Raw genomic sequence first — 18243 nt, 5'->3', positions numbered from 1 at the left:
CTCTCACTGTTGTGGCCTCTCCCATTGCAGAGCACAGGCTCCGGACGCTCAGGCTCAGCGGCCATGGCTCACGGGCCCAGCCGCTCCATGGCATGTGGGATCTTCCCGGACCGGGGCACGAACCCGTGTCCCCTGCATCGGCAGGCGGACTCTCAACCACTGCACCACCAGGGAAGCCCGTAACTGTCATTTTATAAGCTATTTTACCCTGGAAAACAAGAATGCCCGGTGTGCTTTCATGATGGACTTTATTAACAAAGAGTTAAGCCATTATATTATATTTTCACTATATATATATGTGTGCTTGCTTCATGGCAGCTCTCTGCTGGCACTGGGGATGCAGTTGTAAACAGGTGATTTTGGGGGGCTCAGGGATTGTAGCCTCTAGGGGGGCACCAAACAAGTAAGCAGGCTACTGTAATGGAAGCTCTTATGGCAGAACACCCAGGCTGTCCTCCTCTAGGAGGACGGGGGAGATTCATGGATGAAGGATGGAGACAGGCTTCTAGAAGAAGGTAACACCTAAGGGGAGGTAGAACACTAAGAGGACCTGGCTGGGGTAAGCTTGGTTTTTTGTTTTGTTTTTTTAAACATCCTTCCCCTATCACATTTTTTTTGAGTCTTTATTGAATTTGTTACAATACTGCTTCTTTTCTATGTTTTGGGTTTTTGGCTGCGAGGCATGTGGGATCTTAGCTCTCTGACCAGGGATCGAACCCACAGCCCCTGCATTGGAAAGCGAACTCAACCACTGGACCACGAGGGAAGTCCTTGGGCTTGGTTTTGATGGTACAAATAACAGGGGGAACAGTCCAGGTCCAAAGATGAGCAAGAGAATGGAAGGTTGGGGGTTTGGGGAGATGAAAGTAGACCTGAGGAGATGGAGTTTAGCTTGGCTGGGGGTGGAGGTTTGTGAGAGAGGCCAGGGAGAGTAACAGGCACGAAGACCCTATGATCCACTAAGGAGATGAAGTTCAAGCTTAACCATCAAAGGGTTTCAGTAGGGGACTGACACAACCAGAGATGCTGAATTCTCTTTATTCTTCTTTCATTCCACTTTCGTGGCAATAACTACCTGCTTTTGGTGTTTGTGGGAGTATGGAGTTTGAAATTGGGGTAAGGGAGTAGCAGGATGACCTGGAAAACAATAGAAAGATTATGAATATGGTCTTGGGAATCCTAGCAGTGCCCATTCTGATTTCATTGACCAAACACACTTTATGCAGCCTTAATAACATTAAAAGACCATTTTCCAGGTGAAGATGCTCCTGATAAAAGATCTGTCGTGGGACTCCACGCTGTTTGTTGGTTTTGAGCATCTCTCTGAATGTCGTCTGGGACCAGGTCCTTTTCAGTGAGTTTTGAGCAAAGCACAGAGTATGGATCTTGTTTTAAAATGTTTGCAAATGTTTGCAGTTAATGGGTGCAATTAAACTGACTTTGTTAGACCAATAGAAAGCAATAGTTAAAGTAATTCATAGTGTACAATTTCTGAGAGTGGTGTGAGAATGCTCATGAATGAAAATCATTTAATTATTCTGTGAAGCGTACAAGATTGAGAGTTATGTGCTGAAACTGCCTTCAGTGCCCCATGTATACCAGCTGCCTATGGTTTTACTTTTGTATGATTTTTGTACTCTAGGTGATAACACTGATAAACTGCCTTTCATACCTTAATCTTGACTTCTGTGCTTCAGCTTGTGAACCAACATTTTGAGCTACTATATTATGGCCTTACCTGATAACAAGTAGTTTTATTTCAGCAACATCACCATATTTGTAGAGCAGAGTTTGTGGAATCATTTGAGTAGTTATTTAATCTTCTCATTATTTTATAAAAAGTAAGTGGAAAATGAAAAAAATATAGGCAGTAATAAAGGAGAAATATGAGCCTCATAAACATAATGTAATTGAGGCAAAGATGGAAACCATTTAAACATGCCCAATATAGATGGTGTTTACTCAGTCAGATGCTTTGGACTTAAGGTGGCCAACTCTATATAGTTGTGAGGGATAAGAATGAAGTTAAACGCTATGGACATATGAAATTTTAGAAAAAAGCTTTGTGGATTATGATAAAGATCAAGATGTAATTTGGATTTTGTCACTTATTTGTTTTGGGGTACAGAGCTTCCCTTTTTAACATATAAGTGTAGTAAACTTTTGTTTGTTCAGCTTTAAAAAAACGTATATTAAGAAAGGCATTTTCTGCAAAAGTAGTGGATAGAAATTGAACTTCTCACCAGTCTTATTTAGGAGAGTCTGCCATCGTCAGTAGCATATTCCTTTGATGGGCTAAGTGGCATAGGTGGTCATTGTGCTTAACAAAGTTCTCTGTGTATTTTGGTGAACCAGTAAAGAGAAACCAAAGAAAATAAAATGGTACTTAGCAAAGGATGCACCTCAATGGATTTTCATGATTCCATGGTTTCATTTGGTAGAAAAAGACTAAATGCATCTGAGTCCTCATCATATGCCTTAGTGATGCTGTGATGGTACATTTGGAGCCAAAGAGAAAGAAGGGTAAGAATTAAGATTTGTGTACAATTAACCCCACAGCCCTCTAATTCCCCTGGTCAGGAGGGTATGATGGTGATCTGTCTGCCTTGGAGGATCTAACTGTTATTTGGGACCTTGTTTAACTTTCTTTGTGGGCTCTGCCCACTTCTAAGCAGAGGATTGAGTTGGATGCAAACTTTCGGTTCCTTTTCATGCCTCTTGTGGTTAAATGGTGAATGTTAAATCATGGGAGATGTTGATGTAAAAGAAAAGAATATGTATATTTTAAAATATATGTATAACTGAATCACTTTACTGTACACCTGAAACTAACACAACTTTGTAAATCAACTATATTTCAATAAAAATAACATGGGAGGTGTTAATCAGGTAGGAGACGGGAAAGAGTAGCTCTTGGGTTTCTAACCTCTTCCTGAAACTGAGACACAGTTTATCAAAAGGGCAAATAACTATTGGACCAGAAGTTCAAGAAACTCATATTAAGTACCTACTATATGTCAGACGCTGTGCTAAGCACATGCAAGAATGATCTCATTTAATCTTGACAGTAACCCCATGATCCAAATATTATTTCTCATGATGAGGAAATTAACATTTAGAGAAGTTAAGAAACTTGCCTGGGTGTCTTAGTTTAGCTTCTCCCAGAATTAGAACCTGAGACAAGTATTCTAGTACAAGGAATTGTTTGGGACATACAGGGAACGCCAGTAGGTGAACAAGGATATGAGACGGGGGGAGAAGGCAGCCAATACATAGGACATTATTCAGTAAGTTAATTCAGTGGCGACTGGAGTTTAATCGCACAAGGAAACTCTGGAGATAGTGTAACACACCTGCCTCTGGATGGTCTCATGTGAGGGGTGAGGAAGCAGGGGTATGTAACCACCAGCTTCTGTCAGTTGTTTTTTGTTTTCTTTTTGAAAATTTATTTTTATTATATTTATTTTTTATTGTGGTAAAATATATATAACATTTATCATTTAAACCATTTTTAAGTGTACAGTTCTGTGGTATTAAGTTCATTCACAATATTGTGCAATCATAATCACTCTCCATCTCCAGAATTTTTGCATCATCTCAAACTGAAGCTCTGTGCCCATTAAACAATGACTCCCATTCCCTCCTGCCCCCAGCCCTTGACAACCGCTATTCTACTTTCCGTCTCTATGAATTTGATTATTCTAGGTACATTATATGAGTGGAATCATACAATATTTGTCCTTTTGTGTCTGGCATACATCTCTTAACATAATCGTTTCAAGATTCATCCATGATGTGGCATGCATCAGAGTTTCCTTCCTTTTTACGGATGAATGATATTCCATTGTATTTATATACCACATTTTGTTTATCCGTTCATCCACTGATGGACATTTGGTTTGTTTCTACATTTTTGCTATTGTGAATAATGCATCTGTGAACATTGGTGTATCCATATTTCTGTCAGTTGTTTCTGAGAATGGTTAATTCCCTGGCAGTTCCATCCCCCACCCTGCAAAAGCAGAGTAGTTTTCCACGGTTCAAAAGAAATCCTCAGCAGAGACGCTGATGTTGGCAGTGTGAAGTCCTTTGGGGCACTCTAAAATGTTCAAGTCAGAGGGACATCAGTAGGGCGTTTAAGAGCATTTCCTCACATGGTCTTTACCCAAGTAAATAGAGAAGCTAGGATTTGAATCTTGGACTCTTGCCTCAAAGCCCATGCTTTTAACTGCTCTACACTGAGTACTACAGTATGGAGATTTGAAGATGAATGAGCTGTGGTTATTGCCTTCAAGGACCTATCAGGGTTGAATCATCTGTTTTGCAAAAGGCTCCAGGGAAGACAGTGGCATCACATGGAGCAATCTGGAACTCACAGGGCCACGGTAAGATGGAATCACACGTAGCAGACGTACGGGTTCCCTTTCTCCTGACACCCTGTGGTGAGGCATGCTTGGGCCGGGCACAAGTGGACTCTTCATGGGGCTGTGCTCCAGGATAGGCACTCACACACGTGCTGACCACTGGAGTCATGCGTTCCAGCTCACGCCCATTGATGCTTCGTGGCGTTCACTTGAGCTGTTTGTGCAACTATTGATATGTCACCTCAACAGGGGTTATCCTTCTATGAGCTTTTCTGACGATTGTCTTCATCTTGATGCCCAAGCATCAGAAGCAGCTATTTGTTAGGAAAGAAATTAGGGCCCAGGGATTATAAAGAGAATACATTTGGAGGCAGTTAAAATGGTTGGTTATGTGTATCTGTGTTTGAAAAGACATCATTTACAAGTGGTTTGCATTTATCTAGAAACCTAACACGAGATATTTTGTCCCTGAAAGGATGACATTACCTAGACTGGTGTTGTGGCAAAAGAAGAAAAAAATGAGAGGTCAGTCAGTGAGAAAATGCTGCCCTATATTTTAACCTAAATGTTAAATATTTTGTTTTAGTACTACATTTGTGGGAGCTGGGTGTGTTAGTCAGATATTGCTAGGGTGTGCTGAGATAACAACTCCAAAGCTCAGTGGCCGCCTTCTCTCTCATGGGTTGTGCATGGTTCTATTCCACCTTGTCTTTATTCTGGCACTCAGGCTGAAGGAGTCGTCCCTTCCTTGGATGAGCCATTCTCATGGTAGAGAAGAAAACAACTATGGTTTACTCACAAGATGGCTCTTATAGCTTCTGTTTGGATATGGCGTGTGTTGCTTCAACTCACATTGCATTCTGCAAAACAAGTCACATGGCCAAGCCTTATGACAGTGGGGCAGGAAGGATTCTCCTCTCATGGGAGGGAGAGACTATAGGGATGAGCTGACTACAGAGGGACAGTGAATATTTTGAACAAATGAGGCAATTTACTGCACTGGCTAAAATTGTGCTCTCATGTGCAAATTGCTTAGCAACCTTTTTAACCATCTAATCTTTTTAGATTCATCGCAACATGTTTAATGTTGTTTTTCTCCTTTTACTCATAAGGAAGACACATATTGTATGTAAGGGACTAGTTCTCTTCCTGGGATCCATGTAAAACCACCCATGTAGCTAGTATTATTTTTCCTAATAATTCAGTCGTTACTGTCTTTCAAGAACTAATCATAGAGTTTGAAGGAAACATTGAGACTCAAAATTTGAATGCCTTTTATAGTCATGTGAAATTAATAGGGAACAAAGGACTAATTATTAACATGATGATCATCCTTTAAGAAAAGAATACAATGTGTCTGTAGTTAATATTGATGATGAGGGTTGTTGTACTGAGTGTTTATCACGCCTCAGGCACTGTGTTGAGCACTTACACTTTCTTTGATTTAGTCATGACTCGCCTTATTTTCGTGAAGTAGCTGTTGTTACTCCTGAGGCCATTGTTAACTTACTGAGGTACTTACTAAGGCTCAGAGAGGTTTGTTAGCTAGCTCAAGGTTAAACAGATAAAAAAATGTGAGTTTCAGGACTCAAACCTAGTACATTTAATCCCTTAACCAAGGTTTCTCCAAGTTAGATGAGATCCCTTTAAAAGAAGATAATTTCTCATAGAACCCCAGGTATGCTTAAATTATTGTTATTGTAATGATACTTTTAACTGTATAAACATAAAGCTGGTGAGGTTTTTTTTTCTAAGCTCCTACACCTTTATAAAACTTAAATCAATTTAGAAATTAAGTACACGTCATATTACTAATTCAAATTAACAACGTTAATTTAACCAGATTAACTAAATTGCTGCTTGTAACTGGACTATGATGCCAACTATTCTGGGCCGGTTCTTTGGCAGTCAGCTGGTCTACCCTGCTGTGTGCTGGGTGATGACTCAATTCTCCCACCGTATTCACAATATTCAACTTGTGCGAAACTTGGCTTCATGCTGAGGAGCTTGACGTCCCTTACCTTTCACTGGGTGAGAACACATCATTTAGATTCCCAGGTCCATCTTTTTTCGTTTCTCTTTGGTGCATAGTGATTCCTTAGGGTACAGCTTGTTGCTCAAACTCAACGGGCATGGCTGCCGTGATGATCAAAAATATCCGTGCACTATTTGTTTTCAGATTATTGAAATAAAAACAACCTGAATTTCTCACGAGCCTTGTAAATTCTTTAATATATGCGACTGTGGATCTGCCCCCCTCCTCCTTAGTTTTTGCTCAGGTTAAAAAACTGGATTTTCTCTCTCTGGTACTACTCTGTCTTTCTTTTATAGGACTCTCTCCATCTGAGACCACACCCTATTACTACCAGAAAGGGTCTCATCTATTTCCAATGTTCACAATACCTGGTAGCCATGCACAATAACTGGAGTTGCTTGTGTAAACCTGAATAAAGGGGCTATTGTTTTGCTTTGAAATGGAGGAACTTGAGTCCCTGGAAGGTCAGAAACAATACTACAGATTTGTTCTCGAAGTATTTGTTAAATAGATTGAAACCATGTGCCGTAATTTCCCTTTTAATATCTTTTGCTGGATAAGCCTACACTTATCCATGCACTAAGAGATTTAATTCAGTCACTTGATGAGTTAATGTAGTTATTGACTCTTATTCACTATAATTTCAGTTGTTATAGTGGTTACTGAATACTATTCAGCACCCTGAACCTGGCCTTTGCTGAAGTCTCATGTGACTCCTCCATGATGATCAGTCATATTTTTCAGAGACCCCAGAGTTAGGATATAACATTTATTCTTTATCTTCTTTCCAGAATACATAGATGAATGCTTGTCTCATTTGCACATTTAAGCCATTTCCCTTCCCTTATTATTGATTGTGTGTGTGTGTGTGTGTGTGTGTGTGTGTGTGTGTGTGTGTGTGTTTGGAATAGCTTACAATCTTTTTTTAAAATAAATTTATTTATTATTTATTTATTTATTTTTGGCTGCGTTGGGTCTTCGTTGCTGCATGTGGGCTTTCTCCAGTTGCAGTGAGCAGGGCCTACTCTTGGTTGCGGTGCGCGGGCTTCTCATTGTGGTGGCTTCTCTCGTTGCGGAGCACTGGCTCTAGGCGCATGGGCTTCAGTAGTTGTGGCTCGCAGGCTCTAGAGCGCAGGCTCAGTAGTTTTGGCGCACGGGCTTAGTTGCTCCGTGGCATGTGGGATCTTCCCGGACCAGGGCTCGAACCTGTGTCCCCTGCGTTGGCAGGCGGATTCTTAACCACCGCGCCACCAGGGAAGCCCCAGCTTACAATCTTTACTAAAATTTTTCCTTGTGTATATGATTATGTGTATATTCTTTTCTAGTAAAGGGCTATTTAAACATAATCTGTACGTGTTGATTTTAAATGTAGAAAAATTTTGTGTGATTGGAGTTTTAGGGGCAAAGGGGTAGAGATTTTATTCTTCTACCTTTCTATCATTTTCTCTGAAACATCTGTTAGTTGACAGATTGAGGATTTTTTTAGTGTAAGACCCAATAATTCCTGAATTATTTTTGTAAGTACACTATAGCTAGAGCTTTGCCAATTGACATTTTACCTTTGCAGATTAAAGGAAATGCACAGATGTTTCAAAAACGAATCAGAAACCTTATTTATCTGTTCATTGCAACTAGCTTAATTTGTTACATTTATGAAACTTTATGAGGCAGTGAATAATGTTGTTATAATCAGCATATTATATTAACCATAATTTTTTTAAAAAAATTTGATTTAGCATCTCAAATTATTTTTTTACTTTTACTGGTTGTTGTTTGGCATTTTGTTGTATTTTAAACGTGTGGATTTAGCTGTGTAGTAGCTAGTGGTCTGTTCCTTTAACAAAAATTTTTAGGTGCTTCAGATTTTAAATTTAATCCCTTAGAATAAACTGATAGTGTTTGAGATTAAAACAGAAGGTGTCAATGGAAAGTACAATTAACTAATACTTGGTGTACAGAGTCCTTACCTTGCAGTATAAGATATAGTCAGCCTCTTCACTTAAGCACCTTACCATAAAATATAGCCAAGGCAGCTGAACATGTAATCATGCTAAATCTGCACATGGAAAACAGTAGTTATAAAATGAGCTTGGGGGGACTAAAGGAGAGAGTAGTGATATGTGGATGAGTATGTTTAAGTTGCAGAGAGCTTCTTGGAGAATGATGGAAAAGCATTTTTGAAAATCTCTGCTACCTGAATCTGGACTTTTTCCCCCCTGATTCATATCATTGTGGTATTTAAAGAGGAAATGGCTTATTATTAGGACTTCAATACCTACATATGTATGATACTGTAGCCTGCAGACAATGAGAAAATGTCTATTTTTCTTTCCAGTTTTAAAAAATGGTTGATGTCTTGAGCATTTTTGAACAGAGGGCTGAGTTTGACTCAGGAGTCTGACAAAGCAAGCTTAGTGGACTGAGAGAATTCTAAGACAACTTTCAGGTTTAAAACCACTGTGCCCTGTTCTGGTAGCCTTGGGCGTATTAAAGTCAGCTTTTACTGAGCATTAGCTGTGTGCCGGGCATTGTACTAATTACTTTTCTTCTATTGTCTTATTTAATCTTTTCCAAATCACTATGGAAAGTACCACAATTATACTCATTTTACAAATGAGAAAAGTGAGGATTGGAGAAGTGAAGTAATTTGCTTAAGGCTACACATTAAGAAATTAAAGATATGACTCCAACCAGGTCTGATATTGAGGGCCCCTCTTTCCTTTTATAAAACACTATGTATCACCTCTCTGGCTACAATTACAAAATTATTGCATTAAATGCCATGGAAGTAATTTCAATCATATGATGAAAATGTCATAATATTACATATATTCTTTCAAATATTCAAAAACTGTTTTATGTGTCTCCTGTGTACCCTTAGCTCTGGGCAGGAAGAGCACCTGCACAGGGCCTAAGGCTTTAGAGGGCCCACTCTGGCCCTCATCTGCCTGCACCTTCCCCATGGGGGAGGGGGAGTCTGCGGGACCAACAGGCCTGGGATCTCCCTGCTTAAGTGACCCTGAGTGGTCTTCCAAGGTCTGCTTGGGCTTCTTTGCCAGGTCTGTCCTCCTGAGGACAAACCATGCTACCACTGTGCACACCGTTAGGCCTAGAGTTGCTGAGGGGTACCTATTTGTGAAAGTACAGACCAGGTGTCAGGAAACTACTGCCTTTGGGCTAAGTCTGCCTAACACCTGTTTTTATAAATAAAGTTTTATCGGAACACACCCACACTCATTTGGTTATAAATTGTCTATGGCTGCTTTTGTGCTGAAGTGGCAGAATGAGTAGTTGTTACAGATACCAAATAGCCCACAAAGCCTAAAATATTTACTATCTGGTCTTTTTTAGAAAAAGTTTGCCGGCCCCTGGTGTAGACAGAGCTAACTTAGTGTGCAGGGTGCAGAATTCACATATGTGAGGCCCCTGGGGTGTGGTTGAGCCAGGAGCGGGGAGAGAAGGATGTTGGCTGGGGGAAGGCCTGCCTCTTGCCACCATGTTTTGGCCAGAGCTCTGAAGAGCCCAGGAATTCTAAGTTCAAAATTCACACCTCACCTTCTACATCTTTATATTTGTCAAGATAGGAAGATAAAATGCATTTTATTTACCAGTTTGTTACCTCGATTTATAACTGTAAAATATATAGACATGTGGTACTTGGGCCTCTATTTGTACTCTAGACCTGGGCCCCATATATGTTAGAACAAAAGTTAAGTCCTGGGGTACAGTGTAAGGGTTTAAAGTAGGAAGGAAGAGAGACCCCAACAAATAATCACACAAATTAATATGGAATTATAATGTGTGGAAGTGCTTTTGGGTCATATATGGATGACTCAGAAACCTTGCTTCAAGTTTCACTTGTCCAAATTAAACCAAAAAAGCTGGAACCCACCTGCCAACTTAGCTGGAAGTTCTAGGTCTTTCCACTAGGGCTCCTCCCGTCTTTCTCCACTTCTCCCCGTCTCCCTTCCTGACCCCTACCCCAGGATTTCACTGTCCTAAAGTGAGGGGGATATGGGTATAGATCCCACACCCAAGCCCAGAGATGTTCTGTCCAACAGTTACACCACATGATTTCATCTTTGTGCCACAAGGTGTTTCTGTTGAGGCTGGTCTTCCTCAGATGAAAGATGCTGTGGGTCCCTCTGTGGTCCCCAGTATATGGTCCCACAAGGGAAGGCCAATCCAGTCTCCAAGTGGCCAAGCTCAGCCACTGGTGTGCCATGCGTGGTGCAGCAGATACTGTATCAGCACGCATGGCCTGTATTGGAACACGAGGACTTTTTCTTGGTCTCCATGTAGCACAGGCTGGAAGTGCCAGGGGAGCAGCCCTCTGCCAATGATGAACGGGTCCCTTGCCTTTACAGAGGCGCACCTATGAGGCAGGTTCTACACCGCCTCCCAGAACTCCTTCAGCAGCACTGAGCCCAGTTGTCCACAGCAGAAATTTCCTTGAAAATGCACCCTGTATTCACTTCCTTCACTTCCTTGCCTTAGTACCAAACTCTCCCTTCAGTACTTCCTGGGATTACCTTCTAAATGAACCACCTGCACCCCAATCCTTGTCGCATTGTCTTCTGCGGGGAACCCTACTAGGATACGTGGACCTCCTCATGAGTTACAGCCCCACCCCATGCACAGCGTTGTGCCCCACTGCACAGGCTCCACTTGGCATGGCAGGGCCTCTAGGAGCTTCCTGCCTCACCTGCATGCTTTGTCCATACAAGCTTCTCCACAGCTCCTGGGTCACTTGTCTTGAGTCCCAGTCACCAACCTGGACTCCCTCTTATCTTGAAGTAATTATTTCTGGAAACTCTAGTCTTGTTTGCAACCATATTCATCTCCTCCCACAGATCTCATTTACTCTGAATCCTGGACATCATGACTGGGGTGTCAACGACTTTCTTCCCTGAAGGCTCCAGAATCTTTTGTGCGTATCCATTCCTCTTCTTCATGGTTTCCTTTTTTTTTTTTTCAAACTAAGAATCTGAGGAGGGGCAGCCTTGATTGGGTTACAAAAGGCTTTCTTACACCTTACCTAGTGGATCCAGGCTACTTGGTCACCCTATTTAGCCTAAACAAGAGAGACACTTAGACAACCCTTGCAGGGCGATAAAGTCAGGTTCTCTTTTTTTAAAAAAAAAAAATTATTTATTTATTTGGCTGCTCCAGGTCTTAGTTGTGGCACGTGGGATCTTCGTTGCCTCATGCAGGATCTTTAGTTGTGGCATGCGCAGCTTCTCTTATAAAACAAAAAATACCGTGTCTTTCATATTATAAGAAAAAGCATTATGCTTTGAGACAGCATAGCTGAAAGACTTGATTTGGATGGGATAGACCTTGTGAAGGATATGCTGTCAGATGCTGTGATCTAAAAGATGAAGAGGAATTAGCCTTGCAAAGAGAACAGCACATAGGAAGGCTCTGAGACAGGAAGAGACTTGATGTGCTTGAGCAACAGAAAGAAGACCCAGGCAGTCAGTGAAGAAAGCAGCAGGAGAGGATGCTGGAACAAGAGCCTCTGTGGCCTCAGACCACGGGAAGGATTTTGGTCTTTGTCCAAAGAGCACTGGGAAACTTTGAAGGGTTTTAAGTGGGTAAGGGGAGACATTCTGTGATCAGAGTTGTTCCTTAAAATATTTAGTTTGGCTGGTGTGTGAGAAATAGAATGGAGGAGGATTAGAAAGTGGGGATACCTTAGGAGGATATGGGATAGCTTAGGCAAGTCTTGCTGGTGCAGTAGGGTGGTGATAGTAGAAGTGGAAACAAGAAACAAACAGATTGAGAGAGATTTTGGAGGTAGAATTGATAGGATTTGGTGACGGACTTGAAGTAGGTGGTAAAGGAGAGCAAATTTTTATTTAAGATCTTTTATATGAGTAGAAGTAGTAAAATTTAAATGCCTTTAGGGACAAACATGAAAAGAGGGAATCAGACTGTTAAAAGGTAAGAGGGAATGGAGGGGGCTGTGGCCATTGTGGAGGATGCATGCCCTTTCTCTAAGGGGCAGCTGCTGGTTGGTTCTGACCAGTCGTTGCCATGTAGGGAAGTGGGCTTGACATTGTCAGATTTTCAGATGTTTCAGGAGAAGCCAGAGTCTGGATTTTTATGTGAAATGGCTGTCTCTATGTTGGCAACTAGATCAAAATTTTAAAGAACACTGTGCTAGCCATGATACCACACATCTGTAGGCAGCATCTGGCTCCTGGCCACTTCTTGCTTAAGATCTATTCTACACCATGTCTTCCTCTAGAAAGGCTTTAGAATTAACTGTAATCTGTGACACAAAATATTTTAAAAGTTAGGGATGCCAGTAGGGAAAAAAAAAGATATGTTAAGTTGGGCTAAATCTTGGGAGATAGCGATGATCTCAGCTCACACAGTCTGTCAGCAGGGCTCAGGTGATGGGCTGAGGTTGAGATCTGTGGAAATAAACTTAACCTACTTTAGAGCAGAGAGCAGGAAGTGCTTTTTTCTTAAAATAGACCATTCCAGACCATGATAGTCTGAGATACTTGAGGTAGACAGGAATCAAGTCTCTTTCCACCTTTTTTTCCCCCTGAGCTACAGTTCGAGTCCCCTTTTTTTTTTTTTTTTTAATGCGGTACGCAGGCCTCTCACTGTTGTGGCCTCTCCTGTTGCGGAGCACAGGCTCCGGACGCGCAGACCCAGCAGCCATGGCTCACGGGCCCAGCCGCTCCGCGGCATGTGGGATCCTCCCGGACCGGGGCACAAACCCGTGTCCCTTGCATCGACAGGTGGACTCTCAACCACTGCGCCACCAGGGAAGCCCTCGAGTCCCTTTTAAGAGACCTTTTAAGAGAGTGAGTGAATGAGTGTTTATTTTACTTATGAATCCATATATAATTAGAGAAAGTATTCATATAGGTTCATAAAACCTATAAGATTTTAAATTTTATTTTGCGTTTGAACCTTAAATGGAACCTACCCTTGGACTTCGAATTTTATTTACAAGGTGGTTTAAAGATGTGTAGTTAATTTCTTTGGTGTTATATTCAGCCAAATTTTCTGTTTCTGTGCACAGCTTAACCTAATTAATAACTTATCTTTCTTAAGACTGTACCTCACAAATATATAAACCCTTTTTAAGGGTTTATAAGAAAGCTCAATGATTGAGCCTATCTTGGCTTCATAATAATAATTAAAACAATAAGATCTTAACTGCTACCTCATTTCCTATAATGTATTTGTAGGTGGGTGGAGAAGCATAGAAATGGTTTTCTTGAAGTCAGTAATGGGAAATAAGCGTCATTGCATTATTGATTGGTGAATAAAGTTGATCTTCTTGTTCTTTCTCAGAGATTCATTTTATAGAACTAAGAAATAAAACCAAATCAGGATGGATGAGAATTAGGAGACAACAACTAAAGAAAGCCTGAGTGTCAAAACAAGTACCCAAAAATATATCAGGGGGCTTCCCTGGTGGTGCAGTGGTTGAGAGTCCGCCTGCCGATGCAGGGAACACAGGTTCGTGCCCCGGTCCGGGAGGATCCCGCATGCCGCGGAGCGGCTGGGCCCGTGAGCCATGGCCGCTGAGCCTGGGCGTCCGGAGCCTGTGCTCCGCAACGGGAGAGGCCACAACAGTGAGAGGCCCGTGTACCGCAAAATAAATAAATAAATAAATAAATAAATAAATAAATACACACACATATATATATATATATATATATATATATATATATCTCAGGAGACTTAAACACATCTGGGGGGGTGCATTTGGGAGTGACTCAGTAGAACAGGAAGGAATCAGAAGACTTAGGAGGACTTGTTAACCATGGGAACTCGCCTTTGCTTTACCTTGTCAACTGAGCCTTTTCATTTGTGAAATCGACATCACTCTATGTGCTTCAGCTTTAGGGGTGAAATTGTTCCAGGAAACCATCCCTGCTCTTTGTAAATTTGGTGGGAGAGACTAATTCCAAAATAAAGGGTTGGGCCTAGGTTGCTAATTAAAATTTACTGTTAAGAAGCAGATGTATGGGGGTAAAGAAATTATTGTTACTGTTTCGATGTTCTCTGGAGTTCCTATTTGGTTTGATGTTATGTGGAATTATGCATAATACCTCTTGTCTGTTGTGACCTTGGAGTAAGAAACGTCAACCTGTTTCCTCACTTCTTAGATTAACAGCCTGCTGATGATTGACTTGTGTTCCTTTTGACATTCTAGCTTCTTTGTTGGGTGTTTGAAAAAATAAATACTGAATTATATTTATTTCTTGTCTTAGAGGGTCAAAACTCCAAACAGTCATTAGTTTGATCTTCTGTATTTCTGGAAAGACTCATTTCTGAGTCTTCTGGGTCAGTTTCACATCTCTGCCCTTAAAGCAGATTGTAGTTCCCATAACCATCTTCCCCTCAAACTGTGTTAGATCTGAGCTGAAGAAAACTCTGAGAAAGTCTATTCTCGTGGGTAAACTTCCCATAGACAGAAGCTGTGTCTATCTTAATCACTGCTTTATCCCCAACTTTCAAGACTGGGAATTAAGCTGATGCTTAAAATATAATTATTACATGAATAAAGTTGAGTGTTCAGTGAAAAGTTTTCGGGTATTCCAAAGGGAAAAGGGGTTCTCTTGTCAAATAAATTTGGGAAAAGCTATCTTATATACTGAATTTTGGAACAGTCACAGTACACCTTAGTGTCCTAAAGTCTCTGAGATATCTAGGTGTAAAATCAAAATCCCGTTAAGCCTTGTTTATTTGAACATTTACGAACTGTTGAGGAAGCGGTGGCCTAAAGCAGAGCTGGTGTAGCACACTATTGGTATTTAATAAATACTTCTTAAGGTGTGTTTACTGAATATGCTGTGATCCTGAGTTGGTTAATTCAGAGATTTTTAGTAGCTTCAAGAGAAGATGGTGGATTCTTGGCTATGTTGAGAGAAAAGACTAGAGGCTGTGGAGGAAAAACAGCCAAGGGTGAGGGTGTGAGTGTCAATATTTCTGAGGGGAATTTTGATAGTGGGTATCAAGAGCCTTTAAATTTCAGAATTTTACTTCTAGAACTTAATCCTAGGGAATTAATAAGAGATGTATACAAAGCTTTATCAGTCAGAATATTAACTATGTTAATTTTATTTTAAAAAGAAATTACGTGTCACGTAATAGGTGATTGGTTGAGGAAATGATTAGATAGCCATTCAATGAAACATTAAGTGACTGTTTCAGTTCTTTTGCTATGTAAAAACAACAACCAAAATCCTCCAAACTCAGGAGGCTTTAAACTACAATTTATTATTTTCCATCACTACGTGGGTTGATTGGGTGGTCCTTCATGTTACACATAATGTTGACTGTCACTCATGCAGCTGATTTCAGATGGCAGCTGGGCTGGGCTGAGGTCCAAGATGGCTTGTCTTACCAGTCTGGCATCTTAGTGCTGGCTGTTGGCTAGGATACTTCGGTTCTCCTTCTCATGGTCTCTCTATCTCCATGTAGTATCTCATCTTCCAGGGCCTTTCTGTGTGGTTTCTCTTTCCAGTAGGATGGCTTGAACCTTACATTTCTGATTTTTAAGAGAGCAGAAACAGAAGCTGCTAGGCCTCTTCAAGGATAGGCCCAGAGCTGGAACAGTGTCACTTCTGTAGCATCTGTTGGTCAAAGCTGTCATGAAGCCAGCCCAGATTCAAGAAGAAGGGAAATATCATCCATTTCTTAATGGAAGGAGAGACAAATCTGTACAGGAAGGGGAGGAATTTTGGTGGCCATCTTTGGAGACTTATGATGGCCATTAAAAATCATGTTCTATCAAAATATCTTATGGCATTAATGTTAAGTGGAAAAAGATGTTAAGAATAAAACATTGAGGAAAAAGATAGTACAAGACTTTATATGGAATATAATAAGGATTTTGTCTAAAATTATACGTACACACGCAGTTAAAAGGAATTGGAAGCAATGACATCAACTTGTTAACAGAGGTTGTCTATGAGTGACAAAATTGAGAGTGTTTTCATTTTCTTCTGTACACATATATGAATTTAAACATTTTCTGTATCATCTGTTAGTTGTTTCAATCACTTATTGGGCCATTGAGAAAGTCTTGACAAATTTCAAAGATTAGAAGATATATGTATTAAGTTCTATGATCCCAGTGCCATAACATTAGGACTACAAAGTTTTAGCCAAAAACTTCTATCTACTTTGACATTTAAATATATCCTGAATATTCCCTGGGGTAGAAAAAAATTTCAAAAGAAAAGCTGTTTAAAGAAGAGTTCTATACATAAAACATATGCAGCCAGTGTGTGTAATCTTACATGCATTCATCAGAAAATACGATTGATGATAAATGAACATTTAGTGCAAAACGGCAAATGTAACTAAACACAAAGGAAATAGAAATTATTAAGGATAAAGAGATATTGATGAAATGGAAGACAAACTGTAGTAAAATGTATCAGTAAAACAGAAAAAAATGTATCTTTAAAACACTAAAAAATAGACAAGAATTTGTCATATTGTCATCAAGAGAAACAGAAAAATACAAACAACATTAGGAATGAGGTGGAGACATAACTTGAAGAGATTTTAAAAATTTGAAGGAAAAGTTATACAGAGCAATACCAGGAAGACTGAAAAATCTCCATGGAACAGACTGTTTCTCAAGAAACATTTTAATGATCATTGACACCAAATAGGCAGCAAATCTGAATAGATCAGTAAACATAGTAAAAAGTGAAAAGGTAATCAACAACTAAGCCCATTTAATTTTATGGGTATGTTCTACCAAACATTTCAGGAATAGAGTCTTTATTATGCTAACTGTTCCAGAACATATGAAAAATGGAAAGCTTCTCAATCCATTCTATGACACTAAACTACTGATACTAAACCTAGAAAAGGAGAATGCAAATATTTAAAGAAACATTATTTCAAGCTAGTTAATATATCTGTGCATGTTATGTCATGTGTGTGTTGTATGTGTGTGTATTTCCAGAAGGAGCAAATCCACTTTTGTTTGTTGGTTGTTGCAATTCTCCAAAGCCTTGGCCAGCTGGGCTGGTAATATCACTGCAGATTAAATCTGTGTGGGTGTAAATTTTACTGAATTCGGATTGGGACTTCAAACCTGGCTAAGGACCTCAGAAATGTCTACCTCTAGACACAAGAGAAGAGAGAGGAGGAAAAGTTAGATTTTATCACTTCTTGGAAGATACATCTGTAAGTAGTGGCTTAGCTAGGACCTAGATTCTAAACATAGCAAAAATAACAATTAATTTAACTATTGGAATTATAGAAGGAAAAAATTATTTTCTTAGGTTGATAGTGATGAACAGGTACATTAAGAGAAAAGAAAGGTCTCAGAAAATAGCCTAACTTTACACCTTAAGGAACTAGAAAAAGAACAAAGTAATCCCCAAGTTAGTAGGAGGAAGAAAATAACAAAGATCAGAGTAGAAATAAATAAAGACTAAAAAGACAATGGAAAAGATCTTTATTATAGAAAATTTAGAACATGCAAATAAACAAAAGGAAGAAAATGAAAACCATTTTCAACCCCATCACTGTTAACATTTTGATATGTGTTGTTCCAGTCTTCTCTGCAAGCTAGTGTGTATGTATATGTGTTTTACAATGTGAATTGACCATAAAAATGTTTTTGAGTCTACTTTTTCACCCCACTACTAGTATGTCATGAGCATCTTTCCATCTCATGATAAATATTCGTTACATATTACATATGTAATATGTATTATGTAACGTTAAATATTCATGTAATGGTCACATTATTCCACTTTCTGTCTGTCTGCCTCATCATTTTTGTAACTGAATTCCTACTGTTGGAACCGTTGACTCACTTTTTTTGGAGAACAGATCATT

The sequence above is a fragment of the Grampus griseus genome, assembly GCF_964374135.1.
Source record: "Grampus griseus genome assembly, chromosome: 10".
NCBI lineage: Eukaryota > Metazoa > Chordata > Mammalia > Artiodactyla > Delphinidae > Grampus > Grampus griseus.
Note: the sequence above shows the minus strand (reverse complement) of the source record.